The 22,001-nt window shown below is 45.9% G+C and overlaps 1 protein-coding gene across 2 annotated transcripts in view; it reads left to right on the forward strand.

Moving 5' to 3' along the window:
• The window catches only part of LOC133342013 (CD166 antigen-like), a 77,331-nt gene extending 67,117 nt beyond the window's left edge, over nt 1–10,214 (forward strand). For both annotated transcript variants that reach the window (XM_061550880.1, XM_061550879.1), the window contains one exon: nt 2,123–10,214. The gene's annotated coding sequence lies outside the window, so the exon portion shown is untranslated. The remainder of the gene's footprint in view (nt 1–2,122) is intronic.
• The last annotated feature ends 11,787 nt before the right edge of the window (nt 10,215–22,001 follow it).

Below are 22,001 nucleotides of genomic sequence, written 5' to 3' on the forward strand. Positions count from 1 at the left end.
TTTAGTTTTTCTTCCGGTTTTCTTTTCCGATGACGTACGTCACACACGTACATCATGGGAATGGGAAAGGGTTAATATTACGTGAATGCAGTTCGTATGTTTATGAAGTGTATATTAATTAAGCTTCGTTAGTGTGTGTTGTGTCTGCCACAGGTGTTTTGTTTAAAATTAAAGTTACTTCATCTGGCTACCAATGAAATCTTACTTTGGTAGTACCTTCAATGCGGATGATATTTGTATTCCAATGTGGATGATATTCGTATATTACGTGGGACAAGTTTCTAAAATTCCACCACCTCTATTCAGGCCCACCACCATGAGTCAATCGGCAGGCCACGTATGATGAGATCAAGTGTGGCTACTCCCACCTCTTCCGAGATTTCTGGCCAGCGTGGACGGGTAGGCCACATAACCCTCTAGAGAGCATCTCTCGAGCTCCCCCGAGTGAAGACATTTCCACCAGCAGTGTTGTGAGCAGATACATGCCAATTATTAGCAGTGTTAACGAGGTCCCTGTTTTTTGACAGAAGGGACTATTGCGTAGCCATTATAGACAAGCGTACGTACGTACGTTGAATGTATTTCGCGCCATACGTAGCCAACCGTGCTAATCGGAGTTTCGGCAATCTTTAGGCCCTAGGTTTATATTCCGCATGTTTTTCTTCTTTGAGTGCAGCTTTAGGCTTGCGTATCTCAAAAGTTGCTTTGGCAAAAGCTTGCGGGGCCGTGAAATTGGATGTAGTTTAATATTTTGCCAGAGATTTCAGTCTCTGAGCTATTTTAATTGTCTACGGGGGAAGCGGCGGTGGGAAACTTAAAAGTGAAATCTGCCCACGGGAAACGAAGTGACCGTTATCAGTGTTTTCGTGAGTCAGGCAACAATGCAGAGGAAGGAGGGCGGTCATTTCATCCGTACCCTTTTTTTCTAAACGCCCTTCTTATCTTGCCCTGATTTAGATTTTTTTTCCCCTTTCAGAAATTTGGCCAAGGTATTCCATTAAGTTAACGAAAACAGAAAATAAACGCAACGTGGTTTTGCCGCTACAAAGTGAACTCTGAAATGTACTGCGGCTGTGACGGGTTATGGCTTGGTGCTCAGATTGGACTGTGTTGGCTCGCTCGCTCACTCGCAGTGATTGTAGGGTTGGCGTTATAACGTTTGCTCGATGTATTGATGGTTATTCTGTGCTAGCCTTTGAGATGGATGTGGCTTTCGATGAAACACATCTATTCAGCCGGAGCCTGTGGACACTGCTCGATAAACAGAGAGGGGAGGCGAGGCCACCACGGTGTGTCTTGGTTCTCACACTTGACTTAAAATACAAAAGGCTGCCCATTCAATCGGATCTCCCAGTGTGGCATTTGAAACAGTCGTACAAAGTTTCTTCAAATCCCCTTCTTGGTAGTCGATTGGGAGGTTAGGTGCGGTGGCGTCAAATGTGGGTAATCCCACCGCTCCCCAGACATCTAACTGGCATGGAATAGTTGAATAAATACCCGTGGTGAGTGGCTAGCTTGGAGCTCACTTGAGTAGAGTCTGTGATCAAGTAAATTGCAGGGTTGGCGCCTTTTAACTTTGGACAAAGAGATTCGGAATTGGATTGTAACGGCTTCGCTTTATTTTCAAGCATGAATTCCACACGCTCGGCCATAAAAAGCTTTATTCAAAGACATCAAAAAAGAATCACCGTAGCCTTTATTGCTACAATAATCGCCAATTGTATTGCTTGTTAAACGCGTAATATCTATTCAAGCACTTGTGGACAATCTGGGATTGCTAGATTAGTTGAAAGCAACTTCCATAATCGCGTTTTGTACGAGCCGCCGTACGTGTTTCTGTTAAGCGTGTGCTATTAAAATGAGACTTTAATACAGCTATGATTCTTGGCACACGTGTACTGCTTTTGAAGTTTTTTTTGGGAGATCATAACAGAAATTAAACGGCAAAAGTTTTGCGGAATTCATCGCTAATTAAAGGAACAAGACTTCTCTTGCCGAGGTAAAACTTGGCATCTGAACGTGCAGAGGCTAAGGGCGTATTAGCACACTAATTGTATCGTGAAACGATGGCAGTGTCTCAATAATATTTAACTATTTTTTTCTTTCTCTGTTCACTTCACAGATCACGGATGAACACACCTTAACTTTTACCTCTCCCCAACCCATCCTGACCCGTGAAAAAAAAGAAAAAAAAACGAAAATGACAAAAAAAACTTAGAATAATTTTTTTGAAGCTTAATATAAAAAAAAATTGTCGATGTTTTTTTTTCTGTATTATAAGTTGTGTAGAAAACTACCATGTTAATCAAGATTGCTACCAAAGCAATTGTGTTTTGTGCGAATACCGTTGGGGGGGGGGGTGTCTGTTTAAAAGTTTTAGCAACGTAAGTACACGATAGAGTTTGGGGTTCTTAACGGATGCGTCGCTTGGTGAAGGGATGTTTTTCATTTTTTTAATGAGTTTATGTATCGGTGCGCTACTGTAATAATACAACAAGTACTGCTTGCTGGTGAAAGTGTACATGCAATCGTGCTGGTTATGTGGCTCTTTAAGAGATCAGGTGATGTAGGGTTGGAGTCGGGCTAACCTGGCAGTAAGTCACCACACCTTGTAGGTGCAGTTAAAATCTCTCACAAGCTCCAGTGCTTTAAAGTCAATTGCCCTTGGTCGTGACTCACAGAGGCAAATTTCCTATCGGTATATGAACACATTTTGTGGCCCCATAACGAGTGCGGACCGCCGCTCATTTTCCATTTGTGGTCCCCAGCCGGTGGTGGAACTTCCACCCTTTATTTTAATCAGCTACTTTGGGACGATGAACTTTGTTGAACCTGAGCTGGATTTCACCTAGGGATCCTCTCTTTGATTGTGAGATACGGTCTCTGCAACAGCGCGGTGACCCAGGCTAAATGCTCGAGAGAAGCCGCTAAAATAAAATTTATCTCCACTTTTCATGAAGCGGTCGCAATCCCAAACACCCACCTGCCCCATAAGCCCTCTTCGTTCTTTAACCTCACCACCTCCGCAATAATAACGGCATTGCTGCCGTTATTCACGCGGCACTCTCCCCTGCCGATAGCGGAAGTACAACAGCTGATGAACGGCTAAATTCTCCTTCGTGCTGTAGATTCCCTCTGGGCGAACGGTTGAAATGAAAATATAATTCCATCAACACCTCCTCGCAGCGGAATACGCAACACAGTGGGTTTGATCGCCTGGCGGGTTTGTATGTTTGTACGTTGAACTTCTTTCGCACCATACCTATCCAACCGTGCTAATCGGAGGTGTGGGGTGAAGGACTACAAACTAAACACAGAAAGCAGTTCTGACAAAGTTATGTTTTCAATCTAGATGATTTCAAACTGCGTAGCTCCAGCGGCTTCCTAATATCGGAAGGAAGAGCGTTCCAGAGGGCCGCATAAGCGCATCTAAAAACGCGCGATAAAGTCAAACGCAGGAGACCTATTTTCTTTCTGATCCAGTGAAAACAAACCCAGCCTGTGGATGGAATGGAAGCCACCTTGCCTCCCGAGAGCCGTGTGCTGTTCAAAACGGATGAGCCGAGTGCCAGCTCGAATTCGCGGTCCAATGGACACGCGGGAAAAGAGACCGGCAGACAATGGACATTTGTGCGTAACGGCATTTGAAACGAAGCCACTCACTCCACGCCCCACGGCACACGATTACGCACCAGTTGGCTACCTCATGGAACGGGGTGGCGTGAGTCATGTGGCATTGTACTAAATGTACTACGAATCCGGCAAGTAACGGAATAATCCATCACACCGCCCCAGTGGATTGCAATTGCTCCATGCTAGGTGTGACCAATGGAGGCAATTGGAGTGGAGAGCACAGGCAGGAAACCGGCATATCCCTCCCTTGTCAAGCTGTGTTGGCCACACTGCGCCACGTGACAATGAGACAATTGGTGAGGAGTAAAAAAAAATGCGATAGCCTTTAACACAGGTGGTGAACCCCCCCCCCCCCCTTCTCCACCCCCACACCAGATTAGACTTGCATCCCTCACCCACGCTCGAGAAGAGATTAAGCTGCTCGCAATTGAACGCCTTTAGTGACCCCCACCGCCACCGCCACCACCACCGCAGCACGATTTCGAGTGATCCGCGCAATGAACCCCGCACGCCACTCTCACAGGAAATCTGATGGCCTGGAGGCACCTTGCAGACGTGCGTGCACACGCGCACCGAGAGGATTCTTTTGAGAAAATCGGCGAGCCGCGTTTCAAGTGGTGGCTTTTCTTTTTGGCTGTCTCTGCAAAGGAAATAAATAAATGGCATTCCCAAGAAATTGATACGGTTATCTAAAAGGTTTTGTACACCCCCCCCCCACCCGCCCGCCCAACTGATTTTGTACAGATGAACCCTAACAAAGGGTGGCTCAGCGGGGTAGAGATACGCATTTATGTATTGTCATCTGATACCTCCATGGCGTCTGCCGTACATATCGGGTGGTGGGTTGATGGCCGCGTGCGGTGGCACGAGTCGGGCACGGTGGCGCGGCAGCACTTCGGAGGCAGAGGTTGGCTCGTTGCGTAGATTCGTGAAGCTTCCAAACATTCTGGACGGCGAGGTGGCCAGGAGATGAGAGTCCAGGCAAGTGGGTTGTGAAAACGTGCGCGTGAACCTTTTGAGTGCGTGCGTTTGTTTTATTTTACGCACGCGACATATGCTCCGTTTACGGTGTTGGACGAATGTCCAAATTCAGGAACCTTAAAAAGAGAAGCCTTGAAACATAGTGGGGGCTCTTCGGGATAAATGACTCGATTATAATTGAGAAATTAAAATATACATTTTTTATTCCTGGATTGTGTTATTTCATAATTTCTTATGCCTCAAAAGTACAGAAAATGGCTATTATTCCCCACAAACTTTGCTTTTGTGACCAGGACAGTGATATTTAGCAATTTACCTATTTTCAATGAGAAAACGTGGTGTGCATTTGTTTCATTCCTTCACGTAAGGTCCTGGTCACAAAGCAAAGTTTATACTTTTGAGGCATAAGCAATTAGAAAATAACACTTACTACCCAGGAACAAAAACCGTGTTACATCGTGTTATCATTCCACCGGCTTCAAAGCAACGCTGAATGGCGAGTCACAGGTGTGAGTGATACGTTACTGCCAGGTTAGGTGAAAATCCGCAGTTCGTGTCGTGTGGTGCCATTGGCGCCCTTAGGAGACTATCGCAAGTTAATTTTACACTGGGTAGACCAGAGGGACGATATTGATCCAAGTGTTGTAGATTCCAGTTGCATTCCACGTCCGAATAGTTTTGGCTTTTTTTTTAACTCCTAAAATCCAATTCGCATCAGGTGACTGTGCGTCACGAAACTAGCCCTCTATTGAATCGTTTTAATTTGGAAGCAAAATCTGTATAAATAGGTGTATATATTGAACATTTTATATTTAAACGTTGGTTTGCACCGTGCTGTGTACTTCACATGGGAAATTCCAAGCCGTGGTCACTTGCTGATATTTTCTGTTAGCAGAATAATCTATAAGCCTTCGCTAGCTTTAACCGTTTTATAAGTTTTAAGCAAGTGTATCGTTTTATTTTCTCGTTTTGGACGCAGGTGGAAATAGCCAATGTTTGCCGCATGACAGTTTTTGTTTTTGTTTTGAGTTCTTAATCAGGGGTAGAGTGATCACTCGATCGAGTAGTTAACGTGTTACCTTCAAATCATGCGGGGGTGAGAGTGTGGTGTGTCTATGTGCGTTAGAGTGTGTGTGTGTGTCTGTGAGAGTGTGTGTCTGCGGGTGTGTGTGTGCCTGTGCATCTGTGCGTGTGTCTGTGCGTGTGTGAGAGAGTGTGCGTGTGTGTGTGCGCGTGTGTGTGTGTATGCGTGTGCGCGCGTGTGTGTGCGCGTGTGTGTGCGTGCGTGCGTGTGTGCGTGCGCGCTGTTGTGCCGGTCTCAGGTACAGCTCTTTATCGATTCCGCAACCCACATTTGTCCACCCGGCCGGTTCCGCGAAAGCCGAGTGCCGCATGCCCGTGCGTGTCGTTCATCGTACATGCCTTTTGCGCCGTTTTCACGCCTCCCCCCCCCCCCCATGTCTGCTGCACTGAAGATCGGAGTGCAGGACGTTTACTCTTGCCATTTGTAATACGGTCCGGCAAGCTGCGATGTTCACTTCACGACTGCCCCCCCCAAAAAAAGTCGCATCTCCCCCTCACGTTCTTGGAGTTGCGACAAGTCGTATCTGAAACCGAACTTAAGGACGTTTCTGGAACATCGCAAGTCATTCTGGACTCTGACTCCAGAGTCTGAAAAGATTTGCCCTTACAGGCACGGACGTCCTTCCAACTCCACGGCCAAACTCGTGTTTTTACGATGAAAAGAGGAATGGGCGTTGCCCTATCTCATTGGCGGCTTTTCTAGATGCATTACACAATTATCATTCAAACCTACTACACAGCAACGAGGAATGCGAGTCACAGATTGCGAGTGATTCGTTCCTGCCAGATTCGGTGAAATCTGACAGCCAGGGTGACGGCTAGTCCTCTTTTTCATCGTATTGATACTGACAAAAAGGTCCCATCGATATCTGCGTTTAATCTCCATTGGCTGCTAACCCCTCATACGCGTTGGGTGTTTTGCACGAAAAAGAGTGACAAAACGTCGTTTTCAACACCCTTGCATTATTAATTTCCGAGTGGCGTTCGGAGCTCCGTGCCTGCTGGAGTTGTACTTTGATTGCGCTCCGGTGAAGACCGAATGTAGTTAAAAAATTAACCCGTAAAAACAAAGTTTTTCACTATAAATATTTTATATGCGTGGCGGCTAGAGTCCTCTCGTCCTCTGGCTTGAGATGGCTGCCACCTATGGGTCAGATGATTGTCTGCCACCATTAAGCAATTGGTAATTAAATATTTAAAAAAAATTCCCTAAACAGTGTAAAATTTTGGGAAAAAAATTTCACGAAAATTTATTGTCACGCACAACGAGTCTGTGTGCAAAATGTCAGATCGATTGGATCACGGGAAGTGGGTTAAAAAACGACCGAAAGATTTGCACGGTCCTAAGCAAGCACGCAAGCAATCAAGCAAGCGAACTTAATATAAAGGATTTAAAAACAAAAGACACGTACACAGAGTGAACGGCGGACGAAACGCACCACGTGCACATCACCTGCTTCGCAGAACCAATGTACGTGCCCCCCCCCCTCGTCCCCCCCTCTCGTCCCCCCCCCCCCTCGTCCCCCCCTCTCGTCCCCCCCTCTCGTCCCCCCACCACCACAGGCGTCGTAGTCTGCAGGTGTTCAGCATCGCGCGAGTCATGCTCTCTCATCGGTGTGGTGCTTTCGTAAATGTAACTTCTCGCGCTGTGCTCTTTATTTGAAAGGCTTGTTCGGTGTCGCAGCCCAGCGGGTCAGATTAACCGCGTTGGCCGGCACCGCGGCCCCCCACCCCCCCTCTCCCCTCCTCTCTCCCCTCGCCTGAGATAGAACCCACGATTTTACACTCCGGAGCAAAGGGACGGCACGCTCCGGTGCCTACGCTCACCTGACGGGCAAAGTGCTCGCGGGAATATCATTTAGAGAGTTCCGTTTATAGCATCGCAGCAACGAGTTTCGGAGCCGAGCCCCCCGGGTGGTGACCCGTTATGATGAAATGCTCATGCCCCACGAAGCGGGCCATAGTGGGAGTTGAGCGCTTGTGGATGATGCGTATCAGAGAATTGCATATGAGGCTGCTGCATTAGACGCGTGTGGGGAGTTTAAAGTGGCATTTGTTAAAGCAAGGCCAAAGCACTAACCGAGCTGAAATTTGCTATGCTTTTTTTGTATGAATGCGTTGAACACAAAAGCTTTTCCGATTAAAGAGTTTTTTTTTTGTTTTGCGTTGAAGCTCCGTTACATTTGCGTTGCGTGGAAAGTTGTCGCTGTTGCAAGTCTCTCACACGGGCGAGTCCGTGCACACTTTAGCGTCCGGGTATTATTTCTGCTCGGTTTGGGGACAGGCGACAAAGTCCAGTATGGAATAGCTACCACCGTCCCTCAATGGAGCATTGTGTCTCTACGAGCACAGAGCAGGGGAGGGGTGTGCGTGGCATAAGCACGTTGGCGCACACCATCACTTGAGCGTAGGCATATGTGGGCACATCTGACGCAGCCGAGTGCGATGTGTGATTCTCCTTGCCGGGTTGAGACAGCATCCACGCGCTGTGGGGAACACGAACCCCACTCTCTCAGAAAGTGGCTTGATGCTTCGTTTTTGGGAGACCGAATGTAAGGCCACTCGCTTTGATCAAAACGAGTTTTGGGGGCATTTTTTGACATTGCCAAGACAACGAAAAGTTGCTGTCTCGTTCATAATGTGCGTTCGACGCAAAAATGTAAACGAATTCAGCTCTGCAACATAACCAATCTTGCATGGGCTTGTAAATTATTGAACATAGCTGCAAGTCAGGTTGGTCGAGGGGGAAAAAATCCGATTTTATTTTGCCGTTAGTCCAAAATGGGTAGCCTGGAGGAAATTAATTTTAGATGGCCACTTCAAACACTGAGCCGTTGCTAAACTTCAATCACTCTCGAGCCTGAGGGACGTTCCTTCGTATTTATATAACGCCAAATTAGAACGGCAATGCCTTCTTCATCATCGGCTGGAACGGAGCCACAAGTCTGCATCACTATGTCTAGTGAGTGGCTTAGCATGAGGTCTCCTGACCATGATGTTTAAAGTCACAAAGTGGTGCTGCGTTCCATATCAGCCTTTAATCAACTCGGGTTTTTTTAATGTATGTGTTTAAAAAAAAAACAATGTTAGCTTGGAAGAGCGATGAAGGGGAAGTATAAATATGTTCTCATTGTATTTGTTTTTTGTCATTGATTCTTTTTCCTGCCGTTACTTATTTTTACATAAATATACGATGAGAGCGCTGGAGGCGTTGGAGAGGACATACAAAACATAATGGGTGAATAAATGAATGAAAAGTGGATTTCCTGCTTGCGAGCGCACATATCCGCAGCAGCAGCAGCAGCAGAAGGAGTCGTCACTACGAAGCAGCACACCGCGTTAGTCATGAACTGTTGAAATTTGAATCTTAGTCGGGGTGAATTACCGTAGGTGTTTTTGTAAGGTAGCGAAGGGAAGGCGAACCTGGTTAATTTTAAGCAGACGTGAGCATCGTCCCCCCCAACTCCTGCGGTGGAGATAGCAAGCTGGTAAAGGATACAATGACAGGCTTTCACAGAGGTCTGCATTGATAATACTACGCATAAGGAAAATAGAACGAAAAAAAAACGTGCAACCTCCCAAACCGCCACGCACAGGTGGTGGGGGGATTACAAGATGGTGAAAAATGAAACTCAAACAAGTTTCAAAGAAAGATTTTTTTTTCGTATAAAAATTGGCTTGTGGCATGTGTGCATATCCAGTGTGGGGCGCATCTCATTTTCAGGATTACACTGGCTTATCGCTTGACGCCGACAGATAATCGCTGTACATTGCCCTCCGAAAACGTTATTCCGTGCGCTTGCCCCCCATAATTAAGTCTCGGCTTTTGTCATCGCGAAGAATCGGACGCGATTCTGAATCTTCGGTCGGAAGAGAGTTGCCGACGAGTGAACAGTGGAATTGCTTTCGGGCCAAAATTGGGTGCGAGGCCCCGCGTTAATATGGTAATGAGTCTCTCACGTCATTCATCATCACTGTCAGTCACATGGCTGCCTTTTGACCGAGGTATGAGCAAATGGTTTTAGTTTTTTCCGGAAAACTTTATCGGCTTCTTATGGTGGCACATGGGAACAAAAACCAAGCGAATCAACTTTCAAAGTACAAGTTGGGGTGTAAACATATATATATACACACACACACACTGCATACTTTCTGATAATATTTTGCTTGCAATATTCACCGTGCAGAGTGAATAGCCAAACGTGTTTACTCCTGATTTTTTTAAAATAAAGTGACACCTGAAAATCCGGAGCCTTTATTTTGTTGGGAGAATGTGTTCACTGGTTTTTAGTTTTTGGCAATGAATGCATTTCTTGCGATTTCCTATATCGTGGATGACATGATCAAGTGTACACCTTTGAATGTTGATACCACCTTCTTCCCACAAAAAGTGGCTTTGCGAAGTTGAAATGATTGAAAATGTAATGGAATAAAAAAAATTATAATAATGAAAGTTGGATTTACAAGCCTACAAAGTCATGTGGTTTAAAGAAAAAATAAATGCCACGATTAAGAAATGTCTGTTTCCTTCCTGTGTGTGCTTTTTTAATTTGTAATCTTGATTAATTTATTTTACTAATTACTGCCAAACCTCCAAAGTGTGCCTGCGTCCTGTAACGACGAGCGGAATCTGTGGTTGCGAGCAGGGCATCGTTTCTCTACGAATATTTTCTGCCCCCCATCCCCACCAATCCCGTGGATGCCACTGTTGGGAGGAGGTGAGGTGGGGGGGAGACTTTTCTGGAACTCAGCCCAGGGACAGATCTGGCTGAAATTAAGCCGTGGTTAGAAATTTGAAAACAATGCAAAATATGTGGAGGTTCTTTTTTTGGGGTTTAAAGCATGGTTATTAAAACATTAAACAAAGCCTAAATCAAATTGGCTGGAAGTTAAAGCAAGTGTGGGGCAGCTTTGAGTCCTGGTGGAAATTTCACATTAATTTGGAAGTAACCAATCTATCCACAGGATGACCCAGAAGACATGAGGTCTTTTGAGCTAGTGTATAGAATTTAAATGTGGGAATCGATATACATTGTGTTAATAAAATGTCGTCATTCCCCGGCACCGCCCGATTAGCACGTTTGTCTACGTACGGTGCGAAAGAAGTTCAACAGACCTACATTTGCATTATTCATCATAGTTTAATTAGCCGACAGAATTCGCTTGATTGAATAAACGATACACACATACCTGCTACAAATGTGAGACGATAAGCGTGCCGCTTCTCATAACGTGAATAGCTGTGCATTGTTACAGGCCTGCCACGAGTTGAATTTAAGAGTTGTGGATGATGGGAGATGGAAAGGATAACTCGAAGACCAGAGAACTGGGATTTGCACCACTCTGAAGTGCAGTGAAGTGACTGCACAAAAAACACGATCACGTTAAACTTGGTTCTGCACAAATTTGGCTAAATTCTAGCTCTTATAATTAAATATCGATGTTACCGTCATACAATGAACATTACTCTCATATGCAGAGCGAGCGCTGCCGTTCTACTGTGAACTGTGTGTGGCACATGAGGTCACTTGAAGGGGATCTCGGATATCCACTCGCTTGGGCCATTTTGCAACGTGAAAGGTTGCACATTGCGGGAGATCCCCAATAATACTTAGGGGCCGTCCATAAATGACGTCACGCACCTGGGGGGGGGGGGTCAGACATTTGTGACGATGTGTGACGAGGGGATAGGGGGGGGTCAGAAATTGTCCAAAATCGCGTGACGTCATTTATGGACGGCCCTTTATTCTCGTGAAATAAAGCCAAGAGCACGATTGGGATAACACTGAGGGGGTGTGAGGGGGAGGGTAAATGACAAAAAAGTAAATCTAGATTTTTAAGAGTTGTATTAATGTGAGGTGGCCAAAATACGCAACCCAGTAAATACGAAAAAATAAACAAGCAGCTTGATTTCCAAATGATACAAGTATTTTTTTTGAAGACGAAAATAGCAGCATCCTCCTGAAGTGTTTCAGCCGACCAGAATTCTTGAGGCACTGGCGCCCTGTGGTTGTGTTACGTTGAGAAAACCCCGAGTACAGCAGAGAAGGGATGGGTGAGGTTGGGGCCACGCCGCTGCTGGTGGTGGTGGTGGTCAGGGCTCTAATTGTGAGGAGAGAGGGCGGTGAACATTGCCAGCAAAATTCACTTTACCGAAAGCTAACTTTTGAACATTTTGCTTGTGTAACCAATTATAATTTAATTGCTTCGGTATTTTGTTTTACATCCATCAAAGGTACCTTGCTTTTTTGTGCGTCTGGTCCACACATTCATATTCATACACAGTGCATATTTAATTACGAAATGCAATTTTTTTGTCCGTGTGGATAATTGCCAAATTATGAACAAGGCTGGTTTTTACCGTAAGTGACAGTCAATTTCCCAATCATTGGCACCGTGTGATGGAATTTAACCTAATTGACTGTGCATCATTGTGCTTTTAGGCACATTTCCACAATTCCCCTCTCGCCTTCAAGTTAAAGTGCTGGCTGCAGGTTATACGACTAATTTGCGGCAGACATCAGCACTAGTGTATGAAAACTCACCTCCGGCGACATACATTTCTCTTCATTTGTCACGTACTGTTAACCACCTTGCATTACCGCTCAAATGGAGTGTAATCAGGGCTTTGCCAAAGTACACACCTAATTCTAGTGATTACAGCTGTCACTTTGCAACAATAAATTTGCACTCCGGCCATCCTTTCAGCGAGATAAAGTTTCGTCTTGTTTTTTTTTTATTCTAGTTGCTGAGCACAGGGCCCAAAAGGCCCAAAACGCCGAGCAGCCAGCAATGAGCAGCACTTTTAAAGTTGTAACAGATGGGGCACGTTTCTTGCAATTGAGCAACGTTCGTACAAGAACTTTGGGGAAGACGACGGTGGGAGGGAATTCCACAGTGGAGCCGCGCGAGGGAAGAATCGAAAAGAGGAGTGAGGTGACCTGCGGTGCTTTTGGTTCGTAAATGTCTGAATGAATGTGTGTTGTTGTGACCTGCAGCGTGGTAGGTGAACACGATATGGGCGAGACAAAACGGTCATTCTGGTTCAGCGAGTCATCACCACAGGTGGAGGAATCAATGAGCCAAGAACACAGAGACTGCACCCATGGGCAGTAGCGACAGAAGTGAGATAAGGAAGAGAATGAGATATGGTGGCACGCGCCTCCAGATGCTTGGAGACAAAGTAGATGGATGATGCCGAAGTCATGTGAGACCCATCTGCATGATTAGTCAGATGCCTACAGTAGGCAGTGCAGCAAGTACCTTGTTTAACTGTGTGTTCAAAGTTACGAGTAAAAAAGGTGAAGGTGCAGCCCTGCATTTGCTTGCTTGCACCACTGCTGACAGAAGGGCCTCGACTCGAGGCAGCCCTAGATAGTCGCTCTAGAGAGGGTATTAGAAATATTCTTCCAAGCCGATCAGATGCGTTGGAGGTGAGAGTACCCACACTTTACCCCATTACGTGAGTCTTGCCATTCGACTGGGGGGGTTGGATTTAATAAACGCGTACCATTATTTCAACTGCGGTGTCAAGAGACTCAATCGGATTGTCGACCTCTGGATTGCCAGTTCAGTGCGCTCTGATTACACCAGAGGTTTACCTGTCCCTGAACACCAGCATAAATCGGTTAATAATACAGGGCCCCGGCACTTTATCGTATGTGCAATTGCTCATCAATGCTGAGAAATTCACCTCCAGGTGTTGTGCAGCATCCATTACAGCTGGTGTGGCCTTCTTCACAGATCCAACGACACGTTCCCTTTGAAGCACGTCATATAGGGCACCCAGTGCCCATTTCAGGCTGAGTTGACCCTAAGGTGAGTCCGCTGCCTGGGTCACAGGAACCAGGTGAAATTGACGGAGGCTGGAATTGGACTTTATCAGCCTCCTCGGCGAAGAAGCCCAATCTACGTTATCTTTAGAGCAGCCTTCATTATTGCCCTACCAATCTTATTACACTCAGCATGCCAATGGGACACCTATTAGCGTCAACTCTTTAAATCTTGGAATCGTTTCACGTTTAACTCGTCCCGTGCACACACTGCTCATTAGCAATTTGTGACCGGTAAACATAATGCACTTGAAACAATTATGCCACGTTGAAACATACGTTAACATAAAACCTGGTCGGTTGTCTCCTGCGCAATTTAGCGTAGGGCAGTGCTCATCTCCTGTTTGTAGTCCTTAAGCAGTGGAGGAAATTCCACATTCCTATGGGGGAAGTTAACCCATAGGACAACCACAGGTGACTGTACACAACCTGGGACTCATTTGTATTGTGTTCCCAGAGCGATGACCGGAGCCATCCTTTCAAATTGGGATTCGAACTTGCCACTTTCTGATTGCAAGCTGGAATTGGACACCTGGGATGGATTTTGGACTTCAGATTATCAGATTTTTAAGAACAATTTCGGGCCCTTTTTTCTTCTTCTTCAAATCTTCGAATCGTTTACATTTAGCCATGGACAGAATGTGTATTGTGGTGCCACGGCCTCGGAGCAACTCTGCAAGCGCCACGACTCCCCCCTGGCCCCCACCCTGCACACACACACGCAGCGCACACACGTGGTGTCCTGGTGGGGGATCACCTGGCGCAACGGGTTTTCATCCGAAGGGTCCCTAGGAGGAAAGTCCCACGGTTTCCCGGTGCCAGGAGATTGGCCGACCTTCGCAGGACAGATCACAGTGCGGTGCCCCTGAGTTGACTTAAAATTGTATGGGCGTAAAAAGGTTCACCGGGCCAGCCGCAATGAGTCATACAACAAAATCGGGGGATCGCAGCGCCATGACCCCCATACCGAATACACACTCACAAGTGTGCGATTCGCCAGCCGGGCGGCCGTCCAGATTACCCAGGGTGCATCACAAAAGAAGGAATACGGCTGGACGGACAGGGTAGCAGGGGCCACCGGGACAGCTCTCCATGCAAGGGAAGGGAGGCGGGCGGTGGTCGCAGATAGGCGCACTATTGGCCGCGCGGTGCGGCATGGCCCCGGGCGTTTGAAGTGAGGGGGGTAAAAAGGGGAGCCTGGGACAATTCACGCTCCCTTGTCTTCAACCTCTGGGCCGCCAAGACCCACTCCCTGCCGTTCTGCCTCCTCGAGCCGCTCGCAGCATTCGTGTGATGCCAGCGAGTGCTGCTACGAGGCAGTGATAGGTGAAGTTTTCTCTCGTCCTTCTTTCTCCGACTCTCACAGAGTCCGTGCGACGCCGTGAGTACAGCTTCGAGGTACGTGGTAGGACGTGTGAGTGACTGGGCACTTAGGCAGCAGGAGGCTAAGCTCTTCTCGCACAATATTCCCCCAGGGAGTGCGTATTTGCGCCGCGAATAAAAGTTAGCACAGAGCATCGGTGTGGTGTCTGTGATTTGTGAGCGGAGCGACTGCGTGGGAAAACGCACTGCGAGAGTGGACGCGGAGCCGCTCGCAGGTGTGGGTGTACCGCTGTGCACCGCGTTAGCGTTGGCTGTGGTCTGCGCGCGTATTAGGAAATAATCGCCCGCAGGTGCGAGAGCGTTCGCACCTGTGTTAACGATAGCTGCGGTGTGCACGGACGCTCGTTGAGGTAATCGCTCACAGGTATCTGCGGGTGTGTGGGTCAACTCCGTGCGGCTCAGTGGGGGCGCTAGCGCAGGGGGCCCGATCACTCGGTCGGCGGGGGCTCGGTAGGAGCGGAAGGGGCGCGCCCCACCTGCCTAGCGAGGATGGTGGGGTGGACGTCGGCCCCCACAGTATCCGTGCGCACAAAAAGTAACGTCGCACTAATGCCACGCGGCGCCACCTTCCGCGGAAAAGCGTGAATATGGCGCGAGTTGTGACGTCGTTTCCTGTGACATCACAAATCTTTGATCAATCCAAGAGAACAACAAAATCTACAATTTTGTTTTTTGGCCTGATGTTCAGATTTCTTAGATTAATCTAATAACGATGATTCAAGTGTACGGGTGATAAACAAGTTTTAATAGGAAAAAGGAAAATAAGTGCAAGCCAAATTCAAAAGTTTTTTCATATTGTAACCCTGAATATATAATCAAAAGTGCTCCTGTTGTTGTGCAAGCCGAGAGTACTATACCATAGTGTTTCATTAAAAAGCACTAGCTTATACTTTTGAGCAATGACTTCTTTCAAAGCAGAGTAATTTGTACATAAAAATAGACCCTCAGGAGAAAATCGAATATTAGGTGGATGAAATCTTTTAAAATATATATTGTATTCCTATCAACACTTTTTACTGCATTTTATATATGCCTTAATGATGTGCAGACTGGAAAGTAAAGGCTTAGCCACCTTTGAATCCAATAGACATTTTAAAGGGAGGCTGTAAACATTTATAACCACCATATCAGTAAATTGACTACTCCCAAACACTCAAGGTGAAGAGTGGAGAAAGGTAATTGCCCCAACAGCGTACCCATAAAAAACAAATGTGAAATACGAACCAATAAATCACGGCCTTATAGATGTGTCGAGCAAAGATTGACCTCGCTCGTGGTTAAAAGATGTGGTTAAATGATCTTGAATTTCATAGCATTGTTTTGAATGATGGGCAGTTTATTAAGAATAAAGTACAGCGGTAGCAATATTTGAAAAGAATATTCAAACTCAATTTTATGTTCGCTGTCTCACAATCGTACAAGCCACGCTTGGTTACTATATTTTATTTGCCGATAGCAGAATTCGTGCAAGCTGCCTGAATAACCGCAATAGCGGAGCACATCTCTTAACATCGTTGGCTGAGCCCATATCCGTGTGCTTTGTCCAAATTCTTCACGAGGAAAGTGACAGGTGGCTTGCATGCAAGCAGGGCTTGTCACTGCAGTGGCAGCACGAGACCCAAGCAAACAAAGTAAAATCTTAGAGCCCCAAGCAGCACAAGGGGCTCTGGATTCGTGAAAATAATAGGGGGTGCAATCGAATATATGTATACCAGTCATTCCCCTGGTGAAAGCCACTCCATGCTTGACCATCTCGCCACGCTGGTCAGTGTGAGTTGGTGAAGGCGTGGAGGGAACACAGGACATGTTCAGGTATCACTCACCACCGGTGAAAGTCGTGGTCGGGAATTGAACCTAGGTCACCAGGTTCACAGCAGAGCGCGTTTAGCATTGAATCACCACTCCCTCCAAATATCAGCTCAAATTTATTTCCTAATAAACTTGACAAGTATTTCAACATAAACAAGCCAATTACATCTCTCTGATCTCCATCTTATCTGCTTCTCACTTCTCTAACTATATCTCCGGTTTATACCCGACTGGGATTTCATAAATTGACGAACAAAAACATTATTTCTGCTTCAGGCGCCCAATGGGTCAATGGGTCCTATCAGGATATCGAGCAGAGAAAAAATTCACACGTGAATGATAGCCACACACTGTGGCGGCAGAATAACAAAATGCCCGAGCCCAGTTGTGTCTGGGCTTTCGGGAGGGTGGGAGGGGTTGCGAGTGTTAACTTTACCAATGCCGCGTAAATTGGGTAAACGCTTTAACGCCGCATGAGGTGTAAAACTAAAACGGCATAAACAATGCATTCTGGGCAATCAATGCGCTCTCGAATTGATCCCTTTGTTCTGAACTGCAGGAGAGGCCATTAGGGCTCGTTTTTTTTCAATGGTGATGATGCATGCGTGAAATTAAGTGTGACTTGGAAGGGAGGGTTAGTTGATCACACAAGAGTTGGAACCCATGTGAGACACACATCTTGTCGGGCAATGGATTTGAAAAAGACTTTATCCAGCAGTGGATTGAAAGGGAACTGTAAATTATTTATATTATAATAGGCTGTAAAATGTTAGTAAGTATTGTTACAATAATAATAATAATAACAATAATTATTATTATTTATAGTCTTTGCCAATTGCCACTACATTGGGGGAAGCGTAGGTTACAAGGCGAAAGCCTACGTGTTAAACTGATAGGTCACAAGGTTCATCTGCCATGAGTTAGCCACTGTCTTTATTAAGAAGTGCATCTCAAATGAGTTCTGCTTTTGGCGTCCTCTGGTCGAACACCGTTTGAGACTCGGCTCAAAAGAAAGCCGTCTCTGGTGTGGACCATTCAAAGACAATACATATATTTTCAGTGTTTTTTGTTTGCATTCTGACCACAAGTATTGTGGTTAATGCAAACATGATTCCTTGTAAAAAGGTTTCAATCTTGATTTGAAGCTTTCAGTTTGGTGTTTTAACAACTTAACACCTGTTTTGTTGCCAGAAAAAAGGGGAAACCCCTATTCTTTAATTAGGGATGTTGCCATGGTGCAATGGATAGCACACCGGACACGACTCTTTCCCTTAAGATTGGTAATAGGTATGGCACTCGTTACTTTTTTAATGAAATTAAAAGAGAAATTTGTGATCGTGAGCTTCTGAGGCAGTTTCCATTTGCTCGGCAATCCACGACCACCACTCATTCTTGCAGCGCCACACAGCTCTCAGAACCTCTGAACGAAGATTAACTTCAGTCTCAGAAGTGGGACATTGTATGTGTGTAGAACTTCTTTCTTCGTACGTAGACAACGGTGCAAATCGAGGTGCAGACAGTGGGAGTGAGCCTGTTGCTTTCTCTCAGCAAGCCGGAAGACCTCCTCTGTCAACCAGGGTCTCTGGTGTGGTCTGAACCGCATACCTAATGCAGCCATTGCAGCGACATGAACCACAGTCCTGAACCTCGCCAATTTCCATTGGCATTCGGGGGGGGCAGTGCCGGATTATCCTAGTAGCCGAAGTATCACTTTCAAGGGCCCCGCGCTAACTGCTTTCAAGCTATCAATTCAGGTTTAGTGATTCTGTACTTGCTCTATTAATATAGTACTATACTGCCTTCGACTTTTATAAACTACTGGGTGTTTAAGGTTAGCGATTTGTCGTATTATCTGGCTGTATATGAAATGAAAAAATACAATTACTTTACTGTGCAAATATAATTTTGTTTTAATATTTACGTGTTTTTTTATTTAGGACCCCTTTATAACATATGTTACAGGACCCGCACTAGCTTAATCCGGCACTGGGGGGGGGGGGGCGATACAAACCCGTGCTGCAAACGATAATTACATTTTCATCCGCTAATCAAGACCAGGCTATATTGGGTTTGAGCAGGGTGCTAGGTGGGTGCCCATCACCGCAAAGAATAGCAGGCCCATCTTACAGCTGACAAGCCAAATGTCAGTGGGCAGATCCGCTCCACGGAAGGTTCTGGTGTCAAGGACATCGGCCCACATTCACGCTTCCATCACTATAGAGTCGGGCAGATGTTCTTGCTTGAACCTGACATGCATCAACGATGTTGTGTGGTTGCACAGATGCCCGCGGAGCGTGTTGGTAATCACAAGCCCATGGGCTGGAGAGATGTCGAACAGCTTCCTACCGTTTGTTATTGACGTGATCTGGTTCATGCCTTCCAATCACTCCAACTTGGACATTCAAGTCACCCAACACTTCTTCTTGGTTCTTTCGGTAAAGTCACGTAGAATGGAAATAATAAAAATAAAACATAATAAAATCATTCTCACGACGTTTCGGCCACAACGCAAGCAGCCGTCATCAGGTGAAGAACAGGTCTGTCGAGAAGACAGTCTGAATGACACACCCCAGGCTTGGAGCGTCTATTTAAGCTGGGTTGGAGGGGGGGGGAGAGCGCCTCCCCCCCCCCTCCAACACTTTCAATAGCACAGAGGACAGGTCAGCTTGTCTACATCCCTGCACTGATGTTCATCTTTGGTGGGGGCATAAGCCACTACCATCATCACCACCAATTCCCCGCCTCCCTTTGATGGAAAGAATAACCCATAGTATCCTTGGACTCACAGTTTCCCAGACAAGTTATACTCACAGTAAGCCCCGGGCACTTAGTTTTCTCACACAGGCTGTGTAGCCCGTTGGAGCGACCGGCTGAACATATATTTTCGTTAATAGTACTCCCGGCATCTTCCGTTCTCTACAGAGGCACTGTGTGTTTTTAACTGTCCCTCCATGGGATCAATTCGCTAATGGGCAACAACACCACTGGTCTCACCACATCCACCTTCCCCGAGCCTCATTGGCAATTACACTAAGAAACAAAGGAGCAATAATGGCAATGGGCGCACACTCCACCAGTCCAACCGTATACACCTGCCCCTCAGCCTGCCTTGCAATTCCACGCAGTTAATGGGGTAATTGTGATTTTCGGCTGAACATATTTTGGGAGTGCAACCTCTTCTCGACAATTATACTTAACCCTCCCCCCCACCCCAATGGCCCATCTTGTGTAGGCCATTGTTCTCACTGCGAGGTGCCAACATAAGAGAACCCCGTTCATCCAGCTTGTAATCAGTTTCCTTAAAAGGCACCCGGTACAATTAACGACACCGGTCTACATCACCCTGGATGATTACTGGGTTGCGTCTAATAGCCAGCTCGAGAACCACGGATGCTGAAACCGTGTCTATTGTTATTTCACTTTTAGGGCATTGATATGACGAATATATTGAGTTTTTGTGAGGTGTGCTTATGCACCACCGCCAATGCGATATTGCAGATGCACGTTTTTTATTATATTTTCGCTACAGTACATATCGCCCATAAAGCAGCATCGTAACTCCCATGACGCAGCGTATGGTTGAGCCACTTTAAAGTGGAGCGTGTGCGGATGCATGCAGTGTACACGGAGCCGAGGCACCGCAATGAGACACGGGGAGCCCTGGGTCTCTCAATCAAGAGGCAACAAAAAGCCGCTTGCGTCGCTTGCCACAAAGCCCTAGGCTAAACAATACAGATATAATACATTAGGTGCAAAAAATTTTTTTTATTTTAATGCACACACTTTTATTTGCACTCAAAAGTAGAAAATAAATTATTTGACCCCAGAGTTAATAAAATTTGATGTGCTGAATAAAAGTGAGTGGTTTCCTTTCGATGTGATTAACTTTCTTTATGCAAGCCATCCACTTTTATTCAGCACATCAAATTGTATTAATTTTGGGGTCAAAATATTTTTCTACTTTTGAGTGCAAATAAAAGTGTGCATGGAAAAAGTTTTTTTACCTAATTTATGACACAATTATATATCAATCTTGTATACATTATTTGTATATGTACTTATTAATTCTAACATCTCACTCCAGACAATAACAATAGTTCATTTGTCTGGATAATTGTAATATATTTGAAATTGTGCAATAACATTTTCAGTTAAAAAAGAGACCCAGGAAAGGCACCGATTCTTTGAATTAAATCTTGAATTCTCACGCGATAGGAGTCAGTGTACAAAATTTCAGCTCGTTAGTCTTCATAGATCTGAATATCTTAAGCGTCAAAGATTTTTAAAAATATAAAAAGGGCAAGTTCAATAAAAGTGTGTAAAAAAAAAAGTGTGCGATACGGTGGCACCGTTTGTTCATTGGCAGCAGGGGACACCGAGACATGAAACTTGGCCAACAGCGATTTTTATCTTCAGGACTGACGGATAGAAAAGTGACCTGCGGAAAGGCATGGCCGAGTTGACGCTAATTAACGGAAAGGTGGGTGTAGTTGGTGGTGCGCGCCTGTAGCCGAGCAACTTAAATAAGCTGCGATGGTAGATCGTCCCGAGATTGGGCGTGCAAGACACAAAGACACAGGCCAGGGAGTTGGTGTTTCGTTGTAGGGTGTGAAGGATGTTAAAGCTGCAGCCCGGAAATTTCCTCCCAGCGTCGCGTTTCCCAAGTCCTTGCTGAATGCAATAGAATCATACTTTAATATCGGTTTTTGCGGGCTGCTTAGTGTTTTGGGTCTGTGCTCAGCAAATCAAACCAAACATACCTCACATATATGACTCACAGCTTGCATGTGGGGTACACACACGTATAGACTGAAAACGTGTAATACATTTTACACCATGCCTGCTCGTTGGTCATGAACCTCAAGGAGTCATGTCCAATTGCTCAATAATGAATTGGTGAATCTGGACACAGACCACACGTGGTCAAATCTGCGAGGGCGTATCCTGGGTAATAACATTTCAGACTTGTTTAGTAATGTCGGTAATGGCTGGCAACAACTTCAGGTATCTGCCTGCACGCCTTCTCTGGCTTTCACCAATGTACACGGGCAAGACAGTTGTTGCTGAAGATAAAGGCACACCACATTGATCATGGTAAACATTCACTCACGTCTCACTTAGTCCCTGCGCAAAAGTGGGGCTTGGTGTGTGTACGGTATGTGCAAGTTCTGCAGCAGCTGGGATGCACATATTTGTTTTACCAGTCACAACGCTGCTTTCGATGATGTCTGCTGGAAGAACAACAAATGCTCTCAGAAACCAAGTTCTGGCAGCATATGC

This window comes from Lethenteron reissneri, chromosome 13 (genome assembly GCF_015708825.2).
Source record: "Lethenteron reissneri isolate LAM-NWPU_2019-01 chromosome 13, ASM1570882v1, whole genome shotgun sequence".
NCBI lineage: Eukaryota > Metazoa > Chordata > Hyperoartia > Petromyzontiformes > Petromyzontidae > Lethenteron > Lethenteron reissneri.